Source organism: Ceratina calcarata, unplaced genomic scaffold (genome assembly GCF_001652005.2).
Source record: "Ceratina calcarata isolate Rehan_Ccalc_2016 unplaced genomic scaffold, ASM165200v1 scaffold162.2, whole genome shotgun sequence".
Classification (NCBI taxonomy): Eukaryota; Metazoa; Arthropoda; class Insecta; order Hymenoptera; family Apidae; genus Ceratina; species Ceratina calcarata.
The window spans coordinates 546,982-568,840 of record NW_017137499.1 but is presented as its reverse complement, the minus strand read 5'-3'; the positions used below and the strand labels follow the sequence as shown (position 1 = coordinate 568,840).

Below are 21,859 nucleotides of genomic sequence, written 5' to 3'. Positions count from 1 at the left end.
GACGATACAGCCACGCGGATTTCCTGACACTGTTAACAACTGACAACCACGGCGATGAGATTCACAGCTTGCCCGTCGAACGGATACGACACGCACGGATTTTGATCACGGCGACGACGAACTGTTTACATTCGCGCGCGGTACAACACTTGTCACGTAATCGTCGTGGTCGCTAGACTCGCGGACACTGGTACCGGAGCGGGTGATCCTGGTAACACGCGTGAAATCACGGGGGCAAAAATCAGATTCGGCGGACACACTGCGAGAGCTACCCACCGGAGCTGTTGGAACACGGTACGTGTGTTATTGTTTTCCCTCGGCGAACACCGCGCGCAATATCCTTTGGTCACGGTGCTTGTGTATCTTCGGTTACCACCGTATGAGCTTAATAACAGGCCGCCGGATTATCCTTGAGTCGTGGTTTCCTTTTCTCGTGACCAAGAACAATGTGCACAGAGACGAGACCGAACGGTCAGCCAGCGAGAAGGGTTGAAAACGGAGCGAGACAGATATAATCCGTGGAGCACAGAGAGGCAGGCAGGTGGTCGCTGTCGCGCTCCTTGTCGTCGTGCGTCGAGTTCAATGCTGTACGCTGTGATGCCGAGAACGGAATGGGGCGACCGTGGAGGCCCGGGCAGTGGAGCCGTAGCGAGGGGAGGTAGAGGAGCCGCGCGGCACCCGTTGGTGGGGTGTACGCTCGAGGAGCGAGGGATAGAACCAGGGAGGGGCCCCTTTCCCCTTGCCTATCCAAGTCGGGTTTCGCCACTATCAGGCGATCGCTACCCCTCCGAGGCGCGCAGGCGTCCCCGGGGCGCTGGCGTCGCTCGAGGGGGATAGCGCCTCTCGATTTTAGCCAGAGAAAGCTCGCTGGTGTGACCGAGATAGAGCACGAACACAGAGAGAGCGTGAGAGGAGAGAGGGTGCGCGTAGTGGTAGGACGGAGAGGGTGTCCTTCCCTCTCGCTCGTTTCCTTCCTTCCTTCGCGAGCCACCCCAGCATCGACCGACGCGCCGCGCGCCACGCCGCGTCGCGCCACTCCGTGCTCCTCTTCCCTGCCCCTCGCCACGCCGACCCAACGGGAATACTTAATGCCAGCAGAGAGCCTGACTGCCTGACTGCTCCTCCTCGCCACGCCACGCTCGCTTGACGGCGGGATAGAAACGCGGGTAGAGGGAGAACGCTCGAGTGAAACGTAGAACAGGAGGGGAAGACGGGAAGAAAGAGAGAGACACGATGCCGGATTGTGCTTGCGAGCCGAGCCGAGCCGTGTTGCACCGATGCCGAAACGGAGCATTTCGGTGCATGACTACTTGTTACGCGTCCGCGAGCTAAACTCCTCGCATCATGCGATATTGAATGAAGTGTTTCTTTGCCACGAATCCAAACCCGACTCTCGTTCTCGTACGAGATACATGCACCCATCGTGCCGTATTGCTGGATGCTGTATGCCGGTGCCAGCGCCGTTCCAATGAGATACGCGGGAGGCAGGTGAGCTCTCGAAAAATCCAATTCCGTCCAACTTCCGACCGACGGTACCTCGGCGTTCTCACGATTCGCCATGTCGATGGAAATGTAATGCCGTAAATCGTGATGCACGGCAATGTTAGTTCCATCCCTTTCAGAGCATCTCATCTGGGCCAGTGACGTAACATCCCATTGACGAGACGGCCAATTAGTGCAGTAGTAACGTTAAGTCTTCGAGTGATACGGGCTCGCGCTTACCGAGCCCGCAGGTCTGACCAGTAATGGTCACTACTACTTCCCCGCCGAAAATCTTCAGCGAAGTTGCCTCTACGGCTGGCCCTTGGCCAGTCTGCTCTCTCTCGTGCGTTTACTACAGACTCGGTGTAAACGTAGAATACGTTTACGGGTAGAAAGGAAGGGGCTAACCTAACCTAGAAAGATTTCATTGAGCCGCAACGTGACTTGGCACGATGCCATTACTATGAAAGCTACGCACACCCGCGCCGCGCGTTGATCCCTGCTCGTTTTCCCGGCGCGCGGCAGGGTTCCGATGGAAAAACACCCCTCGAGAGAATCAGAGTCGCGCGATTTCCTTAACACGGCTGTTTTCTTTCATCTTCCAAGGGTGAAGCGAAAAAGCGAGACAATTTTAGGACATGCGATATCAATAAGTTTAATATAAACACATTTCCTTTCTCGATTTTATCTATACCATCGATTAAAAGAATTTATTGCAAGCCGTTAAAATTCAGTTTGCGAAGATTCTGCGAAAATCTGATAACTTGTTGCAGAGGGTCGGATATTAATTCATTTGAAAGCTCTCATTTATATCGCTTTCCACTTTCGACGTCATTCAGCCACAGTCAGTCTGTTTGCATTCCTCTTTCCTTGCAATCTCATAGCTACTTTCGCTGAAGAAATTCGAAGGATGTAAAGCGCGGTCAATAACTCCACGGATTTGGCTGTCGCATTCAGTCCTTGTAACGTCGCGCGCAATTGGTCGCGAAATACCGCGGAATAGGGCCGTGACCCGACCTTATTAGAGCCGAGTGTTGTTTGCTCTATAAACGAGCGACGCCGGAGGTGTTAGCGACAACGGCAACATCAAGTTGCTATACCGAGATGATAACGGTCAGGGGATGAGGCGAATAGAAGGGACCAAGAGGCGGAAGGCGCTGGCGTATTCAGTATTTTGGCTTATATCCAACGCAAGATGCTGAATGAACTTGGCGGGAAAACTAGACTGGCGTGTGCTTCCTTCTGCTGTACGACTGCCGCAACTACGGCTGACGTCGAATACGTTCTCGACAATGAAAGATTTCTCTCAGGATTTTCTGTCTGTCTCGTTTCATCCATTCCTTCAATTAGTAACATCATTGCCACGGAAATGGACAAATGCTTCTCTCAGATAGCCAAACAATTCTAATATAAATTCGAACATATCCGTATAAAAGTGACTATAACGATTCACAGGAACAGATGCCTATTTTATAAACGTGCAGTAATTCACTTCACATCAGTGTGATGTCATTACATAACAATTTACTGAGAATGCAACTAAAATTCCTACAATAAAATTCAAATGTGTAAAATTCTTTCAACGTTCTCGTGTAATGAGAAAAAAGAAATAAGAGATACGCGGGAAAATGATTTTAAAATTTGGGCCGGAGCAGAATTATTCGCGGGCCGAGTGCAGGAAACGAGGGAAGTTCCGCGCGCGGTACGGGCATGCGAAAACACGAATTCTTTCACGAACAACGTCACGTCACGGAATTAAAGCCGGAACGTGTGACCGTACATTTTCATGGCCGCGAAGAATTAGCGAGGTGAACGTCAGGGGACATTCTCGCCCGACTGAAGAATTTAAACGGTGTACGTGATCCGGCAAACGTTTCGATTGTGTTCAACAATGGTCATTGCCCCGGGGAGAATAGTCAACTGCTAAAAATGACGTGCAATCATGATATTGGAACGTAACCGAGTTATCGGTGCACAGGAGGGTCCAACCCTTTCCTGCCGGGTTTTGGCATCGGGCAGCGTGCGCACCTCACGGACGCATCGACACAGGCCGTTTGCGAGGCAATACCGACCGTGCTCTATTGGAATTACAGCGGACAGCGTAAAACGATAAGCTGAACTGCCCGCTCCCTAATTGGCGCTCGATGATTATGATAGATATTACTGATTCGACGGTGGATTGGTATTTGTAATTATGCGGGTATCTTGAGTAATTGATTTTCAATTCTGAATAAAATAATCGAGATCCCGATTCGTAATAAAATAAATAAAATCGAATTGGAAATTTAATTCTCAAATGATATTCCTACACGTAAGAAATAAAGATTCCAAGGAGAAGACACGCTTCCGTCGACAGCAGCCAAGAGGATTCCGCTTGAACCGCGATTTCGCGACCGAACAAAAGCCTGGCCAGTTTAAACGAGTAAGTGCATCACGAGGCTCGAACGGTAAAAAACTGCGCTCGCCTGTTTACGTAACCGAATCGATATAACGGTGTCTCGGGCCGTGTGCTCGGAGAAACATAAATTATAAACGAAAAGAACAGTGGAAAACTTTCCGTTCTCCACGATTCTCCCATCCCCGGTGGCGATGCTTGGCGTCGCCGCCACTGCCGCCGTCGCCGACGTCGCTGCCGCCTCCCGTGCGCTCGGTATTTGTCTCGACGACAGTACAAGGGCAGCATGTTTTCGTCGGCGATGAGGAAAACAGCCCGAACGAAGTTTCCCCCGCATACGGGATGAACGGTGAGAGGAGGGAGCCGAGAGTGGAAGGAGAAAAGAGGCGAGGTAGGTCGGCGGAGATGGGAAGAAGGGTACGATAGAAGGAAGAGAGGATAGACACACGATTGGACCAGCTAACTGCAGCGAAACTCTTCGACGTCGACCCAGTTCGCCGTTTTCCGCATGACGTTGCTGCGCCAGTCGGGGGTTTTTGGTCGCGAATTTCAGGTTCGATACTCGTACCCCAAGAAATCAGGATGCCGCGGTGGCGGGGGCTCGTCTCACCAGTTCGTTCCTTCCAACCGTCCCGTTTACCTTCTCCAGGAAGCCCTTTACCGTTCCCCGACCTAGCGTTTCCACTTCTTCCTCTCGGCGCCTCTACCGTTTCCTAACACGCGCGACGGAGCACGCGAGAACGTTTCTGTTTTTGATCCACGTCGGACAAAACGAACAGTCACGAAACTTTTCTAAGAGAATACGCGAACCGTTTCATAGGAGAAATTCGAAGTACCGTCTTCTTCTTGAATTTTTTCGCCGTCCTATATCTGTGTGAGTTGTTCCTCGTTTAGAGTTTGGATTTGTTGCTTGTAAGTCGTTCGAAGGATCCGACGAAGTCGACCGGAAAAAAGGAAGACTGGTAGGGTTAAGAAAACTGGTGGGTGGATGGGTAAATAGCTTGAATCACGCGAGCTGCTGCGCCGGTAATTAATAGGCCGCACGAAAACGAGGATCCACGACTTTAGGAACCTTCGGACTTTGAAGGTATTTCCCTACACTCTACTTTTATTGCAAATGTTCTCAACTAATTTTTAGTTGGAAAACTAAAAAGAAATTAATGAATATGAAGAACTCTATTGCGATGCACGACGTATGCTCGTAAGTAGAATAAGACGGTAGTCAGACCAAGACGTGAACGAGTTAACTCAATATGGATAACAAATCTAGTCTCGCAATCCATTTTTAAGCACTTGTAACATAACTTCGAACCCATTCTTTATCACTTTTGTTCACAAGAAAATGTTGAAAAATACATTTGCACAAAGAGTAGTGGAATGATATCGATGCAGTACTGTCATATAACTTGGTACTTTTAAGTAATTACAACGAGATGGTCTCGCAATTCATCGGAATTCTTCTAAGAAAGATTCATTAAAATGAAGGCGGTAAGGAGAAACGAGATTCGTCACAAGCGGCCAAGATTTTTCAGATTACGCTTGAGCCGGTGCGAAGGAATTTATATCTGGCCACGATGAACCGAGCGTCGTTCCGCGAAGATACGAAAGGAGAGGAGGAGGGACGAGGAGGAAAAGAAAAGGGTAGAGAACGAGTTGGCTTCGATGCTCGAAGTAAATCAAAGGAAGGAAATGAATTTTTATTGAAGAAAACTCCACGGGTCGGCGGAGCCCGTGGCTCGGGCTCTTACGTCGCGGGTTAAGAGAAATCTGCGAAAAGTTGCGTGAGAAACAATACGGTGCCGGTCGGTCCCTTTTTACTGCTTACGCTCTTAAAAAACTATACTCGAAGGAGCGACCGACTGGTTCGGTGGATTTCTTGAACCTTTCTTCGTCCCGTTTTTACCGCGCCCTTGTTTTTACTTCTCTCTCCTATCGCTCCTTTCCCTTCCCCCGTCGTCCCACCCTCGTTGAATCTTTATGAGGTGATTAATGGTATTAATAAGAGGGTCACCTCTTTTGCCGCACAGTCTTCAGCCTCAAGGGAATGCGGCGTCTCTTTTCCTTTTCTTTTTCCACCGCGTCGATTTAAATACTCACGGCTTAATGGCTCCTTCGGTGGTCCACGAACAAGAGACCGTCTCCGATCTGTATTTACGCGGTTCGTGTGGTACCGTTTTAAATTGCTACCGCCAACTTTCGGTTAGCCCCTTTGTTAGCTTTAATTCTACCTTGCTAAGGGTAGGTTTCCGTGTATGCGTGCGTTCACCCTTCTGGCCAACCGCTCTTACAAAAAGCATCGAGAGAGAGAAAGAGAGAGAGAGAGAGAGGACATTGATGATTTTTACTAATGAGAACGTTCATTAATGGGACTAAAAAAATTGAGAGCATTGACGAAGTATTTGTATCAAAAGGAAAACGTATTATAGAGACGAAATATGCAAACGGATTTTCGTTCTTTCGGGTGGTTTGCGTAGCATTAGGATACTCTATTCCGGCATGTGCCTAGGGTTCGGTCTGTTTATGGCTTGGAGAGCGAGAGATTAATGAAAGCCAGCACGAAGAACGGGTATGCTATAACGCGTAGCTTCGCCGCGCTCTGCGTCATTTGTGTTTGCACTGGCGAAGGAAGAGGAGGAAGAGGACGGTGTAACTGTGCACGAAATGTAAACGCAGGTGCGCGTCCGCGGCATCCCCCGTATTCCACGGAACTCCGTAATGACTGTCGCTCGTTTAGATTGGTTTACACCGTAATGCGTTTGAGGATGTAATGGCGCGTACCCGATTAGTACGCGGTGCTCTATATTACTTCTGGAATTATGACCGGTTTCCGCGCTCGAGATTTACCGGGCCACCCGATTTTACCGACGTTTATGAATGAACTCGCGAGCCGAACTCGTAATCTCGTTTCCCCCGATTTATCGACCGACTCCCACGCTCTCGCGACGTACACAACGTTGAAAACGATATCCCAGGAAAGCGCCGGTTTATAACATTTAATATCCGTGTAATAAACGATGCAGCGTTCCGATTCTACGTCATCATCTCCACTGTCTTCATTATTATTCACCGATCCTTCTTTAACGCTACATTCATCTTTACTACCTTTTAGGGAAAATCTGATGCACCTATTTTCTTTTGCGCATTAATCCCACTGGAACAAAGTACCTGATACTTTAGAATCTAACGAACGTCCCGACGCGTTAATCTCGATCGATCCAGCTTTCAATTCGAACATCAATTACGCAAAGAGCACGTATTCATCGCCGCCTTCGCAAGTTCGCTGCACGGTTCACGGTCTTTTATTCGCCCGATCGCGCTTCCACGCGTTAATTAACAAGAATCACGCGAATCCCGGAAGTAATTAGCGAAACCCATTCGCAAGATCGGATCATTTTACAAAATACGTTACGAATTTTTGCCGTGCACAAAGTTTTCCTTGCTCGACTAATGAACTGCCGGGTCGGGAACATCGAAATTTCGTACACCACCGCCGAGAGTTTTTTTGTTTCTTTTTGACTCGTACGAAGCAATTCGAATATTTTCGCGCGAAAGGGTACTTCGCTGCGAATTTTGCAAATATCGAGTGGATCGAATCCAAAAATTCGACCGTGGCTCGTTGTTCCTCTGCGGTGTGTACGCCGGTCGGTAAATATTTCCCGTGCGAAGTAACGCGTTTAATGCACTCGTAAAACCATTAACCGAAACTCGCAGCATTAGCAGCGAGAATTATTAGCATCTGCGCGCGGTTCGCAAAACTAAATAGTCGCCGATATTAATGTATTATTTACAGTAATAGGCCGGGGTTAACTTAATTGGCGGCGTATTCGGCATTAACCGGAATTCAGTTTCCTAAATACGAATGAAAATTTACCGCCTCGAAATTACAGGTTTCAATTACAAATACGAGAAAAGCTATGGAAGCCACTGAATCGTACGTAAGATATTGCACAAACATAATTCCTGTTCGGCAAAGTCTAATCACCAAAGAGAAATTACTAAATAGTGGCGGTCTTACTCTTTAATAGTTTCTCCTAGGTGGCTTATTTAATGCAAAGAGTATATCCATCAGTTTTATTTTGGCGGGCCCCTCGTCCGAGCCTAGCTTCCCAGGAAACTTTGCAGGAGGGAGAGGAAGAGGAAGTTTCGTCTCGGTTCCTCGTGGGTGCTCTCGTCTCCGGTTTTGACGCGGCATGGTCGTAGCCTCTCGAGAACCTTTCTACGCGACACAAAGAGAGCGGAGAGCGAGAGCCATAGGGGAACGTTGCGGAGCATAGGCCAGGACCATGGTGGAACGGGAAAACCGAGACGGGTTGGAAGCGAGGAGGTCTCTTTTCGTAAGCATAATGAAACTGCCTAGTAATCTTAGAAGCTGTGTACATCCTCTCTCACGTCGCGGCAGTCGGCCGGGTTAAATATCTTGAAATGGATATTCCTGCTGGTAGCTGAGCAGAGAAAGGGAGAGAGGGAGAGTCTGGATTCGGATGCACGGAACCGGGGACGTGCACAACTTACCGTTTCGGATATTACCGGCGGGTCCGCCGGGTGGTTCGCGGGGAATTTCGAGTCGCTTACGAAGTCACGTTGGAACTCGGGCATCGTGCGTCGTTAATGCCTCACGCAAGGGAATTTCAGGGCTCCGAGCGCAGATTTCCCGTGCGATAATAGTCGTTTGTTACATATAAGCCAATTTCGCGTCAGCTCTTTCGCGGAACTTTTTTGTAACGAGACTTGTTTCTTATATAAATCGTCATAACTCAATAAAGACGAATAATACCTGTATTGCTAAGTTTGCGTATCTCATTTCTAATGGTCATCGTCTATGTACTGACTGTTGCCGACGAAGAGGGCGATACTGCAGAGACAATGAAGCGTGGGCGACGCTTTCATCCGGATTTCACCATTCACGTCAGCACAGATAAAAGCCGCTATTTTCAGGATTAAGAATTTGACTGACGTTTTATTTTCGTCGCGGTGTCCTCTCGGTTATCGGTGGCCGGCGCGAGCAAAAGGGAGGACGGGGCCCTTCGCAAAGTGTAGAATACGGGGTACAAGTAAGAGGCGGCGCCACGCGGTGGAGGAAGAAGAACGGACGAGTCACCCCAGCGAGACTCACGAAACATTATTTCTAGACCCGAACGTCACGCCGGCAGTTAGATCGATAGATAGAGACATCGGCCCTGCCCGTTTCTATACGTCGAGGCAAAGCCGTCATGCGAAACTCGAATTCAAATATAGAAATGTCTGGCCCAGTGACATTTGGCAGCTCGTATCAACCTCCATCGAGGGTCGGAAAAAGTTCGCCACGCGACGCTCTCGTCACTGATAGCAAGGGATCTATCTAGCGATCTTTCTTTTTTCTTTTTCGCCCGCTCTTCGTTCCGCTAACGTTGATCAGTTTTACACGAAGTCAGAGCGCGACTATTTGATGCGAATCTTGACAACGTTGTCCGTCGGAGGAATCTATAATTAAGTGCTCGTCGCCTCGATCGCTCGTCAAAAGGAATAAATGGGGTGAAGGAGGTTCGGGTTCGATTTAGAGTTTCGTTGAATCACTCACCGAATTGGCGAACGATAAGACTATCGGTGCGATGAACGGTGCTCGATTCTTACCTGCAACAAGCAACGCAGCAGACATTTTAATTAAACCAGCAAAAAAGAAACGAGGCTAGGAGGGTGGAAATGATTTACGAGTCGATGTTTGCCGTCGAAGTATCTTTGCCGAGCTCTCGAAGGGCACCCTCCCCAATTGTTTCGAGCCAATTTACCGGCGCACTCGAATTCGCAGTTTTACGGCTGATTGTTTCAATAATGCGTCTTTGGAACTTTCTAAAGTGGGCATCCTACCAGCGGGGAGAACCTTTCTCGACACTTCTCCGCGGATCCTCTGATTGCATTAACGAGCTGAGCGAGACGCTCGGATTGCGTCCAGAATTGTGCAGGTACCTTGGTTCCCAGGAACGTTATACGAGTAATAAAGTATTCAAATAGAACGACATACTCGGAGAAAGTCGATACTATTCGCGTGTTATTATGCTACAGTATTATTGAATAATAAATAGAAAACGAACAGAATTCATAACATTTATATTCATAAACATTTATATTTATATAACATAAAATTTATATTCTTTGTCGATTTTTACCCGGAGAATCATCCCCGAACCCATAAAACGTCGCGTTTTAAAAATATCCTCTGTTCCATGGAGTTATTGAAGTGCACCGCGAGCTCCCGTGGCTCTGTTTTAGACGTTCGTTTATAATGGCTTACGAAGGAGCGCGACGACGCGACGCGACGCAGCGAAATGTAACCTTGCCACGAATGGCAAGGAACGATTCGCGACACGTCGCGCGTGACTCAAGAGCGCATCTATATTCGGTGCGGCGACGGCAAAAGTGCATCGGGCCTTCGAGCGAGCCTCGCCAAACTCCGCTGTAGCCAATCAATCCGTTAAACGCACGTATTTATCCGTGCCCGTCGTCCAGACGACGTGGACGTGGTCGTTGCGTTCGGTGATAAATTCGCCGGTGTCCGGTTAATCTGATATCCGCCGGTTCGGCGGTGTTCGACTGGAAACCTATTGCGACCGAGCTTGTCGTTCGGTCCACGCGACCCCTGCCCGCCTATTATTTCTTTGCTTCGCACCTGCCTTCTTGACAGTGACCGACCGTCTAACAATCTCCTCTATCCTTCGGTCACACACTTGAGAATAGAGTGTCGAAGAGTCCGAGCGTAATAAACGAAATAATCCGTTTGTTCGCGTATTTTTATTTACGCATTAATCGCTTCTATTCTAGAATTAAGAGGATTGATCGACAAACGAACGGATGCCGTTCGATGCCCGCGTATGTATTCCCTAGAAAGCGCCGAATTATTTCCATTAGCGGCGTCGACCGCCGGCAGGCGCACAGATAGATAGAGGGGCAGCGCGTGTCAGAAGTGTCTAGCGGTCTCCGCGGGGTTTCGATCAAACGATCAACTAATAACCTGCCGGGGCTCTATACCTTTCCCGTGAGCCGCGCCACCGGCTCTCGGATCTCAGTATTGGGAACGTGCTCGGTTTCAGGATAATCCCAGCTGCATTACCTTGATGAGCTCCGGACTCCATCTTCGAGCCCGGGCGAGGCTCGTCTATCCTTCTCGTTGTGCAGTCGTCCGTCGCGCGGTTTTCGGGACACGTATTTATGCGTGCACAACGAATCGCATTGTCGGTGTTTACGGAACCGTGCTCGGAACCGTGGAAGAACGATAGACAGACTTTTTCTTCTCTCTCGATATATTACGATTATTAACGTCGTAAGATTTCCGGGGAAACGAGAGGATAAAAGATTAAAAGTCTGTACCACTTGAGAATATTAGGTGTACATAATGAATTGTTTCTCGATTAAACGGGGCCATGGAAAACTTTGGATGCGAGATATTTCGCCACAGAATTAAGAAGCATTCCGGGATTTATATGCTTTGCGTTTGTTTGGGTACACGTATACATCAAGCGGCGACGTGACGGGCGAGGGAGGCAAAGGACGGCGAGAGTAACGTTGCACCGCGAGACAGGTAGAACATCTCGGGGGAGCACGGTCTGTTTGGATGAGGAACGATAGGAAAAGAGAAGGAAGCGCGACGAGGAACAACGAGACCGATCTCGCCCTCTGACAGACTTAATTTATCCTATATTGCTACTTAGCGAATCTACTGAGATTTCAGTATCCCGAGAACCGGCGAGTGAGCGAGCAGTCGAATCGACTTCCGGTCGGACAACGCCTCCTGGGGATGGGATTTCACGGAAATTACTCTCGGTCCAAACAACACGGTTAATCGATTCGCAGGACGTGGATGTAACGAGCCAGCCAACCAGCCATTCAGTCAGCCAGCCAGCTCGCAGGGAATCCGTTGCTTTTTTCGTCGGTTAATCACGCGAATCGATTCGGTAGATAGGTAACACTGAACCAGCCTTTTTTCCCCTCGGCTAGACACTTGGTTGATCGCGTAGATAAAGCAGAGATCTCGGAGAAAGAAAGTCCGCGAAACGCTTAAATGAACGAGCCCCTGGTAAAGCCACGCGAAAGTTTGTCTGCGGCGAAACTTTGTTCATGGAAGACACGGCCCGCCCAGCCTTCTAATCTTGGTGAAACAGCGTCGTTAGAGCGAGATCGTTGTAATAGGAAAATTGGAGTGGGAGCGAGAGGCGGAGGGTAAGAAAAGGGTTGCAATAGGAAACGAAGGGGTGGAGAACGTAGGAGCGTTAGCGGTGGCAGGCTCATCTTAGTTGGCCGACTAAATCTCGCCGTAAAGCGGGCTAAGCAAGCTCTAGTGGCAATTCGTAACAACTATTAGCGAACCGACATTCATCTCGTTTAACTCGAGTTAGCGGCGAGGCCGCGTAAACCAGGTCCGGAGCGAGTCCGTGTTAGCGAGCCACCGTTGCTTAATGCACGCGTTGGCAACGAGAATCGCCTCACTAATTTATGCGATGCCGGCCTATTCACCGGGCGACACCATTAATCAATATCGTTCATTAGATCGATACAACCGGCCGCGCAATCCTCGGCAAAATAGCCTGTTTAGTCGACGCGAATCGGACCCTTACACATACCCTCTGTCCTGGATTCGCCAGAAATAATTAAACCGTTCGGACGGACTCGATGATGCCTAGCCTCGGTTGATCAGCCTCGAGTCAATCCAACACGCTACAGCTATCGTTATCTGATCTACACGGAATCATCCTAATAGGACTTCCGATATCCCCTTGTGCCAAAGAGAATCAAATAATCGCTTTAATACTCGCTATAATAGAACAGTGCCTCAAAGAGAATTATATAATATTAACGGTTTCTTTATATTTATAATTTTAGTGATCTTCTCAAATTTAACCACCTCCAATTAAGGATCGCCCGAACATAAAGTTCTCGCAACTGTATTTTAATCGAGGTCATTCTAATAATAAACTGGCTACTTTTAAATAGGAGAAATATGTAAACTACGAATGTGCGAATTAGAAGTAAATCGGGAAATCTAATTTCATCTCGATTAGCATTAATAGAGGAATGAACTACCAAAGGCCGCTAATATATCGCGGTTGAATTCCGCAACTACAGATTGTACACGCCGAACATGTCCATGCGGCATATTATGCTATTATCCGAGTCAACGAGCGTGAAGCGGTCAAAAGCAGCCGAGGAACACCTAGAGAATCTACCTTTCGAATCTCGACTACTGTTCCGACGACTCTCCCTATCCAGGTTAGGGGAAGATAAGCTCGTTAGCGAACAAGCGGGTGCGATGTCGGGGTTCAGCGAACAAACTGGGTAAAGTAAACGAACGGGCGACGTCAAACGACTTTTTATACATTAAGCGACTCGCGGATAACCGAGCCGTATCAAGCGCTGCTAAAAGTGGTGGACATCAATTCAGGATTTCGAGCTTCCGTCATTAAATTTTATTGAATCTTCCCATTATTGCACTGACAACATAACGTATACATATTATGAAGTGTACTTTCTCCTTTCGGATGCTTCAAATTAATTACAATAAACGTTGTTGAATTTTTACAAGGCAATTCTTTTCATTGGAACTACACGTGTATTTTAATAAACCTTTTCGTGTAAGATTACTATTCTTTGATTCGTCCTCTTTTCACACCTCGAATGTTGGCACTTTACCATCGACCCTTCCGAATTTCAATTTAAGGAACAAATGCCACTCGGTGGTAAGAAAAGCCTAATCTGTTTTACTACGCTTTCGTTGCAACTTTCTGCTCGACCCTTCACCTTTCCCGTTTGTTTCTTCTGTACATCCTTAGTGTTCCCTTATACTTATCCGTCGCCTTTCTTTCACTCTTGTTGGGATCTACGGACCATAAGCTACTTGAGTAGTAACCTTTTCGACAATCTAGAAGGTTGCAGATAGAAACCAGAGTACAAAGTATGTGTGCATAGAGTATGTTGGATAACCATTATGCAAAATACTCGTCGAGTAAATATTTGGTGCTACCCTTCTACTACAACGTGAACGGATACGATCAGAGTATTTAAAAAAAGAAAGAATTTTTCAGTACTTCGCGGGTGAAGTTAAAAACGGTGAAGGTGTCTCGGGGATGAAATATTAATGATAATAACGGAAAGCGCAGAGCAGTAGACGACATAAATTCGTGCGATCTTCGTGAAACGTCCACGTTTTAGGGCGATAATACTGGTAACATATTCTTGCACCATTTAATCAGCGGCTGAACGCTATCTAACAGCTGCGTGATAACAGACCCGGCCACTTAGAGTTTTCTTGTAGCGCGTTTTAGCACACGCCACCCAGTGCTGTTTCGCAAATCTTTATTAGTAGGTCGTTTTCTCGGCACGATCTGCACCACGTCGCGACGATGACGACAATGTGGCGAAGTGCAAGCGTTTGTACGCCGACTTTACACGATTAAACGGCGTACGTATCTAAGTTATTCCACAGTTTATGCAATAAATAGCTTTCATAAGCTGACATTAATTAGAGCGAGTCGCATGCTTCCTTCGCATTGGGTTTTTAATTCCTAGTCGCGTCGGAGATACCGACGACGGTGATAATATTTATTGGAGGAGAACGTCTACGTAGTCTTTTACGATAATAAAAAAAATATTCTCGCCTGAGGCGAGAGTAAATAGAATGATTAAAAACGTCCGCCGTGAATGAAACAGGTTGATTTTGTAATTAAAGGAAGTGAAAATAACGTCCAGGATTAAATATGTATATGAAACGTAGGGGTGAATATGAGATAGTGTCGATCTGGAAAAACTTTTATGCTGATCTCATTTGACCCGGAAACGCGCAACATGCACTCAGAGGCTTCTGGTTCGCAACACCGAAAAGCTTTTTTATTCATGCGTCTGAATCCTCTCTTGATTTTTTGATGAATATCTCGCGGGGTAAGAAATAAGATAGAATGTGCGTCTACTTGAAGTTACGGCGAGCACGAGCTTTACGCTGCTATAAAGAATCAATGCAATAGCATTAGTTTCTCCGGCTTAAATTCGAAAGGAAATGTTGGTCGTTCACGAACGAGAGCTTTGCAGTTACAGGGGGACTGTGGAAACTGTCCTTTATTAATCCGTGCAATTAGTGCATCTGCATGTTAACGAGAATTTCTTGAAACACTCTTCATGGCCGAGGATTAATCGAAAATAGTCGAGCATCAGAATACCACGTGGCTCGTATATCGTCCGTCGTTCCGGGGCTCCGCCTCTGAAGCAAGAAGCCGAACTCCATCCAAGTGCCTGTAATTGGTCGGTATTTTCCAGCAGCCCAGACGCGTCGCGCGGTACCATGCACCCGGTGGCCCAATTTAATATAACTTATGCATATTCAATAGTTTCCCAGCGGCGTCGCCGGAAACGGAAGGGGTTATGCACTCCAGCTCGGTTGGCTCGAGATGAACCGGAAGGACAAAAGCTGGCCTCGCTCGGCAATTTCCTCCTTCGCCTCCTGCGACGAAAAGTTCCCGCCGTGGCACACCAAGTTTCCAGTTAAGTCGCGTTGCTTGACGATTGCGCCACGCGATTTACCGCGATCTGTCGCGACGCGGACTTCCGCCCGAACTTGCTACGCCTAGGCGTCACGTGGAACGCGCACCGGAGACGAGTGCAAGTCAGGTGGAATCAGCCGATTTAATGACAAATTCTTGAAGCGTTGAAAAGTAAACAGGATCGTAAAAAGCTTCAATCACTGCTGCTACGATGAATAAATTCATAATTCAATGGTATCTACGTGTACGAAACATTTAGACAGTCTGTGTTTGAGTTTAATTTCGGATATGCGGGAGTGGATTAAAATTCGGGAAAGTGCTGCAACAGCAGAGCCGTGCAAATTTCAAGTGTACAAAGCCCTCTTTCCCGACTTCAGCCAGGTGTCCGCGCCTACAGCAGTCGGCTGGATGAAGATGAAAGCATCAAAAGAGGAACATCGTTCTGGCCCCTCGGAACGATATCGACTTTCAGCGGGACGGAGGTAGACAGAAAAAGGAGAGAGAATCATTGGTCAGAGAAATAATATTCTTCGCGGTGAGCGCAGTGCCAAGTGAAAGTCTTGGCGAAGGCGGAAACATAGACGAAGACGACGAGGCGCGTTCAGTAACTTTTCCCTTTATCCGCTCATCCCGACGTCGTCGTCTGCCGGGACCCGACAATGAATGGATGTCAAAAACGCAGCAATTAATTCAGCCCCGTGGGGAACAAAGGCATAAGAATACCGTCGGTTGTCGTGGTACTCGGGAGAACTTCTTCCTTGACTAGGGACTCGGCGAAGTAGAGAGAAAGAGAGGATGGTAACGAGGAGGGACACTAACGCGAAAGAAGAAGGGAGATAACTGGCAGTGAGGTAGCAACGATGGGACGAGAGAGTACAATGGTTGGATCATCCAACTTTACTTTGCTTATTGTAATTCAATTTCACGGGGCGTCTGCCTGGCTCCTCTGTCTGCCCGTGTCTCTCTCTTCCTCCGGTCACGCTCCAGCCCTGTCCTTGTTTCACCCGTGGCTGGCTGCTCTAGTCCTACCCCCGGATCGTTGTATAATTTTCGTCAGGCCGTGCACCCACCCCCTATCGACCGAAAATCCGAACGGATGGACTTGACAACTGTTTAACATCTTCGCTTACAATTCTGATTTCGCGGCAGACGTTGCTCGATCCTTGTAGCTACTCGCGAAATTCTTCGGGGCTCGCGTACCCGGGAATCCGCTTTGCGTAAGTGCGCCCCCGGCACGCCGGTGAACTAACTTTTCAATATCTGATACGTTTCACGCGTGAAACAGAACAAGTTTCCTCGCAGTTGCGCAAAGAGGATAAGCGTCTCGTCGGAGTACGCGTTATCTTCTTCGCGCGTACGCGCTGCTCTTGTTTAAGCGGAATTACGCGCAAGTTGTGTATGACGCGTTCGTTAGCGTCGCGTCGACGAACGCGGACAAAGATTCGACGAGCCACCGCGGGGTCCCGGATATATTTACGATATCGAACTTCCACGCAATCTACGAGTTCCAAAGAAGTAACGCAATAATCACGGGCGAAAGTTTTCGCTCCGTTCCCTTAAGCGACACTCTAAACGTCTAACTTCCAACCGGTGTGCAAATTGAAGATGGAGGTTCGCCGAATGGACGGTCCCGAAAACGAAGATTTGCAACGATGTTTTCCGTAGTTTAACGAGGAGAGAGATTTATGCCTCTGCTCTTTCCCGTCTATGACAATTGAATCATTTTGGAACAAATCCACCCTCTGCGTTCAAATTGTTCTTTATGGCTATTGGCAGAAGCAAACGAGCGAATTTTGGCTAAAAGAACGGTCCAAGTCTTGCTATTAGAAATCTCCCGAGAGTTTCGCATAACCGTGAAACAAAAATCTCATGTCAAACATTGCCAAACTGCTTCTCCAACCATCGGGCGTATACGACGTTTTCGATGTGTTCTCGTTCAGCTAAAAATCCAACGAAAACGATATAGACCTAGGGATGTTAGTAGTAAACACAGGTGCCAGTGTTTCATATCCATCATCAAGCAGGTAGGGTAAACATTGGTAACAGCCACGAGGGGGGGTGGAACCGGGGGGATGGCAAAGGGTAAGATGGTTGCATTCCAAAGCAATATCTTGCACCAAATTGTGCGCGGCACGAGGCATCCCTTCCTCGGTCCCGGTCCGCCAACTGGGCTTCGTCTGGATGGTTTCGCAGCGATGCCACGGCAAATACGTGAATGTTGACTCAGCCAGCTATCAGACTCGCTACGGGCGCGTCTTATTCGAGCTGACTAAACATGCCAACTTAGATTGCCATAACACTGCGCGATGATATATGTATGCGGTAGGAATCTTCTACTCGCTTCATCGTTCCATCTCGTCATCCCGTTCGAGATGCGGCGCCTTTAATCACTCGATTCTGTACCTGTTGCAAAATCATGTACAACCATGATCCTTACGCGATTTCGATCGACTCCGAATTGTTTTCCTTCTTATAATTAGAATTCATGAGGTACTTGGACTGTCCCGCAATTCGAGCATGTTATTCCCAAAAGGCAGTAACTGTCGTAAATCTAGTAAACGAGGCATAAATTCATGGGACAAAGAGTCTTCGGCCGGCTTGGCACGAAAAGAAATAATTAAACGAGGAGAGGGACCCATTAATAGCCGAGCACTTTAAAATATCTCAACGTCCAACGAGTAAAGGGATTCCTGCCGTGTCATTAGATTTTAGAACGAGCCGCGTTCTACTTCGACCTGACGTTGATTCATCTCCCGCTCCGTTCTTATCAAGCGACGCCGTTTTGACCAAATTCAGCGTGACGATTATCTCGGATGGACACAGTTGGCTGGACTCCAGAAATGCTCGTATTATGTAAACAAAGACGACGTTCCCCGGCGCATCCTCGATACGAATCACGTACGACGCTGTATATCAGGAATTACGTGGCCACGTGACTAGAACAGGCCCAGACACAGGGCGGCTCGGTGACGGATGCTTCAACGAAGCGTGATCGTTTTTGAGTCCGCCGGAACTCCATTACGCCCTTTGCTAATCTCTCTATCCGTGCAAGTGCATTCCGCGCTCCGCTGGTCACGATTCGAGTTATCTGCGTTACACTTCAATCAACATCGAAACCAATCTGTGCGTTTCACCCGCAAAGAGAAGAGGAGGAGGAGGAGGAGGATCGTCCCACTCTATGTTCCGATAGATAGACGATGCTATCCTTACACCATCGCGTTTCCTTTTGAACATGATGTGCGCCAGCCTATGGGTCGATAAACCAGCCAGATATTCGATTGAGTACTATGAACTTTTTCTCGTTTTAAAAGATCGAGGTGCTTTCTTAAACTGAAATTATTCAGAATTGCGCTACAGTTTTTATGTTACATTTCCTGGAGAAATCTACTGCTTTTAAATCAGTCAATCCATACTCGTTTAATATTTCACTTCAGAAGTGGTTCTAACTTGTCGAGCTTGTAAAGCTTCAACTACTGCTTATTAAAACTGAGCATGCGTTGGATTTCCACAGGTCATGGCACATTCTAACCACGATTACAGGAAAGAGAACGTCCGCCTAGAGACGAGGCGGCAGGTTATGATCGACAAAGGACGACTGTAAATAGGCGATATAGAACGTGATACGGACAGTCGTAAAACCGAGTGACGAACACTGAGGAACGTGGCTCGCTTTATTATCCGGTTTACTACTTTAATATAATATAACTCGAGCAGCGATGGTGGTGACTGGCTAGTTTCTCGTGGAAACGCGGACTTTATTGGTTTTACTTGCCCGGCCGACTTCTTTACACGACGACTTTCATCAACGCAAGCATTCGTCTCGCTATTTGTTTCATCCATTCTGCTTCGAGCTTCACTTTTAGTCCGTCCACAGATAGTATTTTCCTCTCCATCGAAATTCGTGAAAAATGATACCATATCTCGCGGATTCCGAGTCCGACGCGAAGACAGAGGCCTGCGTTCGTAGGCGCGGCATGGGTGACGTTTCACATGAGCTGCCCTTGTCGTGCGAGTACACGTGCAACCCCAGACAGTTAATTGCGGTGTTCCGCAAACAAAATACGTTACGGCTTCTGTAGTCGACAACGCAGAGCAAACGGATTTGGACGTAGCTCAGTGTTATTCGGTCAAACGTTGCCGATTGAATTATAGACCAATGTGTCCTCGCGTGATTTAACTTGTCTTTCACGGATGAAATTTGTCGTATGAATCAGGCTTTGAGAAATGAGCAAATTCGATTAACGTTCACCGAAGTCACAATTCCTGGAAAGATCGTACCTGCTTCAAAATAATGGTCATAAGGTATGGGCAAACGTATACGGTGTTTCAGTTTTAGAAATGATGTTTATAGATCCGATAGAAATATCTTCAATTTTCCTAACACGTTTCCGAAACTTTTCCCACGATTCGAGCCACTTGGAAATATTACTTCCCTCTGCTGCCAGCCAACCACGCACGTTTCCTGCGGCGTGGCACAAAGAATCTCGTTACAATTCGTCAGACGCGTGTCTACCCCGAAATAAAGCAAAGGTAAACGTATTCCGGCAAACAAACCCTTGGAAATCCGCGCGAGCGAACGTTTCGCGCCCAGAGAGAGAACAAGAAGAAGGAGAAGAAGGGTCCTGGGGAACAGTTCTCCCGACCAGGAACGAGGGAAAAATTTCTTTTTCCTTCCCGTACCGTTATTCTTCCCTTCCTTCTTTCCGGAGGCTGCACGGTGTATATTTCGTTCGGTTATTACATGCACATTCTATTACCCCGTATTCGCTCCTTCCCCGCCAAAATCTCGCGGTAGACCTACGCCGTATTACGCTACGGCATGAAACTTTAACTTCCCCTCGCGTCCCTCTCGTGATCCGCTTCGAGCCTCGTTCCCAGTCTCCTCTCTCTCTCTCTCTCTCTCTCTCTCTCTCTCTCTCTCTCTCACTCACACACACACCTTTTCTATCGGTCTGAAACCGAAACTACTGAAGATTGGTAGGCCGTCTGCGTGGGTCCACAGGGAAATACAGAGCTCCGCTCAATTAATTCGTCGAGATCGGAACCTTATTTTGTGCATTTGTGCCCCGACTTTCCGACCGCCGCGCCGCGTCGCTCCGAATAGTCCGAAGGAAATCACGAATGAATACGTAATGCGAATACCCGATATAGCATCGCGTCGACCGGGACCGGGAACGGCGGTGTTGTTTTCCGCGACTACGTGCTGCATCGAACCGTATCTCTAATGTATAAGAAGGTAATGACATTCGTACGATGTCACGATTCAATCGGGGATTGCAAAGCGAGTGGCGAGTCCTTCGCGGATCGTCCTGAGGGAACGCGCGGCAATCGAGTCGCGTAGTCGTAAAAATCGTTCTCCTCCGCCTCACACATACGTACAGAGCTCTGGTTATTGCCATCGATGAACAGAATTCTTGCCAAAAATCTTCGTACGACCTCTACGAGCTCTAGCCATTTAATTCACGCTAACATCAAAAGACGCGGCACGTGAGATCTATAATTCAAAACGTCACCCTGTACAACGGTTCTAATCGCGGTTCCAATCGAGCCCATCTATCACGATACAAATCTGTACGGCAATCGACCAAACATCCTGTGTCTAAATATTCATAAGTCCTTGGCACACCGCTTGACAATTTCAAGAAAATATTTCTACGCGTAAGCGTTTCGCTTCCGACCGTTCACCGACGTTAAACTCACCTCGCCGGGTCGAAGTTTCACGGTTTTCTTTCCTTCCCTTAGAAACAATGAAGCTCCCAATCGCATTTGCGATTCCCCGGCCTCGTCGTTGCCAGGCGAGGTCCCGTTTCTCTCTCGCCTTTTTTTCCCCATCGTTTTCCTTTTTCCTAGCTTCTCTGGGCTCGTTTTCATCCGCGCCTACCGCGGCCGCGCCTCGAAAACGGCTCGCTTGTGAATCCTTTTACATTTTTATAAAGCAGCTTAATTCGCAGCGAGGTGAGACGGTGAACGAAACGGGAACAGGGGTAGGGGACGAGTAACGAAACGTGGAACAGTACAGGGATATCGTGGCACGACGGCGTCCCGGAATCTGCGCCGCGCATATGCACCACAAGCGAAATTTTGACGAGCCATCGATCATTTTTTCATATTCGGACGCTCGTGTTTCATCGATACCATTCCACGTTGTTTTATTCATGCATTTGACTTGCAAATTATAGATTGGATCCCCATAAATCAACGATTCCTTCTTATTCGGCGATCCACGGAGTTTCGTTTTTCTGTTTTCGACCCGACGTACCGGCAGCGAGGCTTCTTGCGTTTCGGCTTATTAGCAGATTGTATACATACAGAATTGTTGTTCTAAAACGATTGAGTGCGAACAAATTGATTGTCACTGTAAACAAGCAACGCGTTCAGGTTACTTAAGGATGTATTGGCTATACAATCAATCCCAAAAGTTTATACACTTTAGAAACGCATTTTTTAAAAAGAAATCAGACTTCGGAAGAACATTGCTAATAAT

At 47.8% G+C, this 21,859-nt stretch overlaps 1 protein-coding gene across 10 annotated transcripts in view; it reads right to left on the bottom strand.

Moving 5' to 3' along the window:
- Rbp6 (RNA-binding protein 6) overlaps positions 1 to 21,859 on the bottom strand; it is a 626,456-nt gene that overhangs the window by 195,806 nt on the left and 408,791 nt on the right. The gene's annotated exons all lie outside the window — the stretch shown is intronic.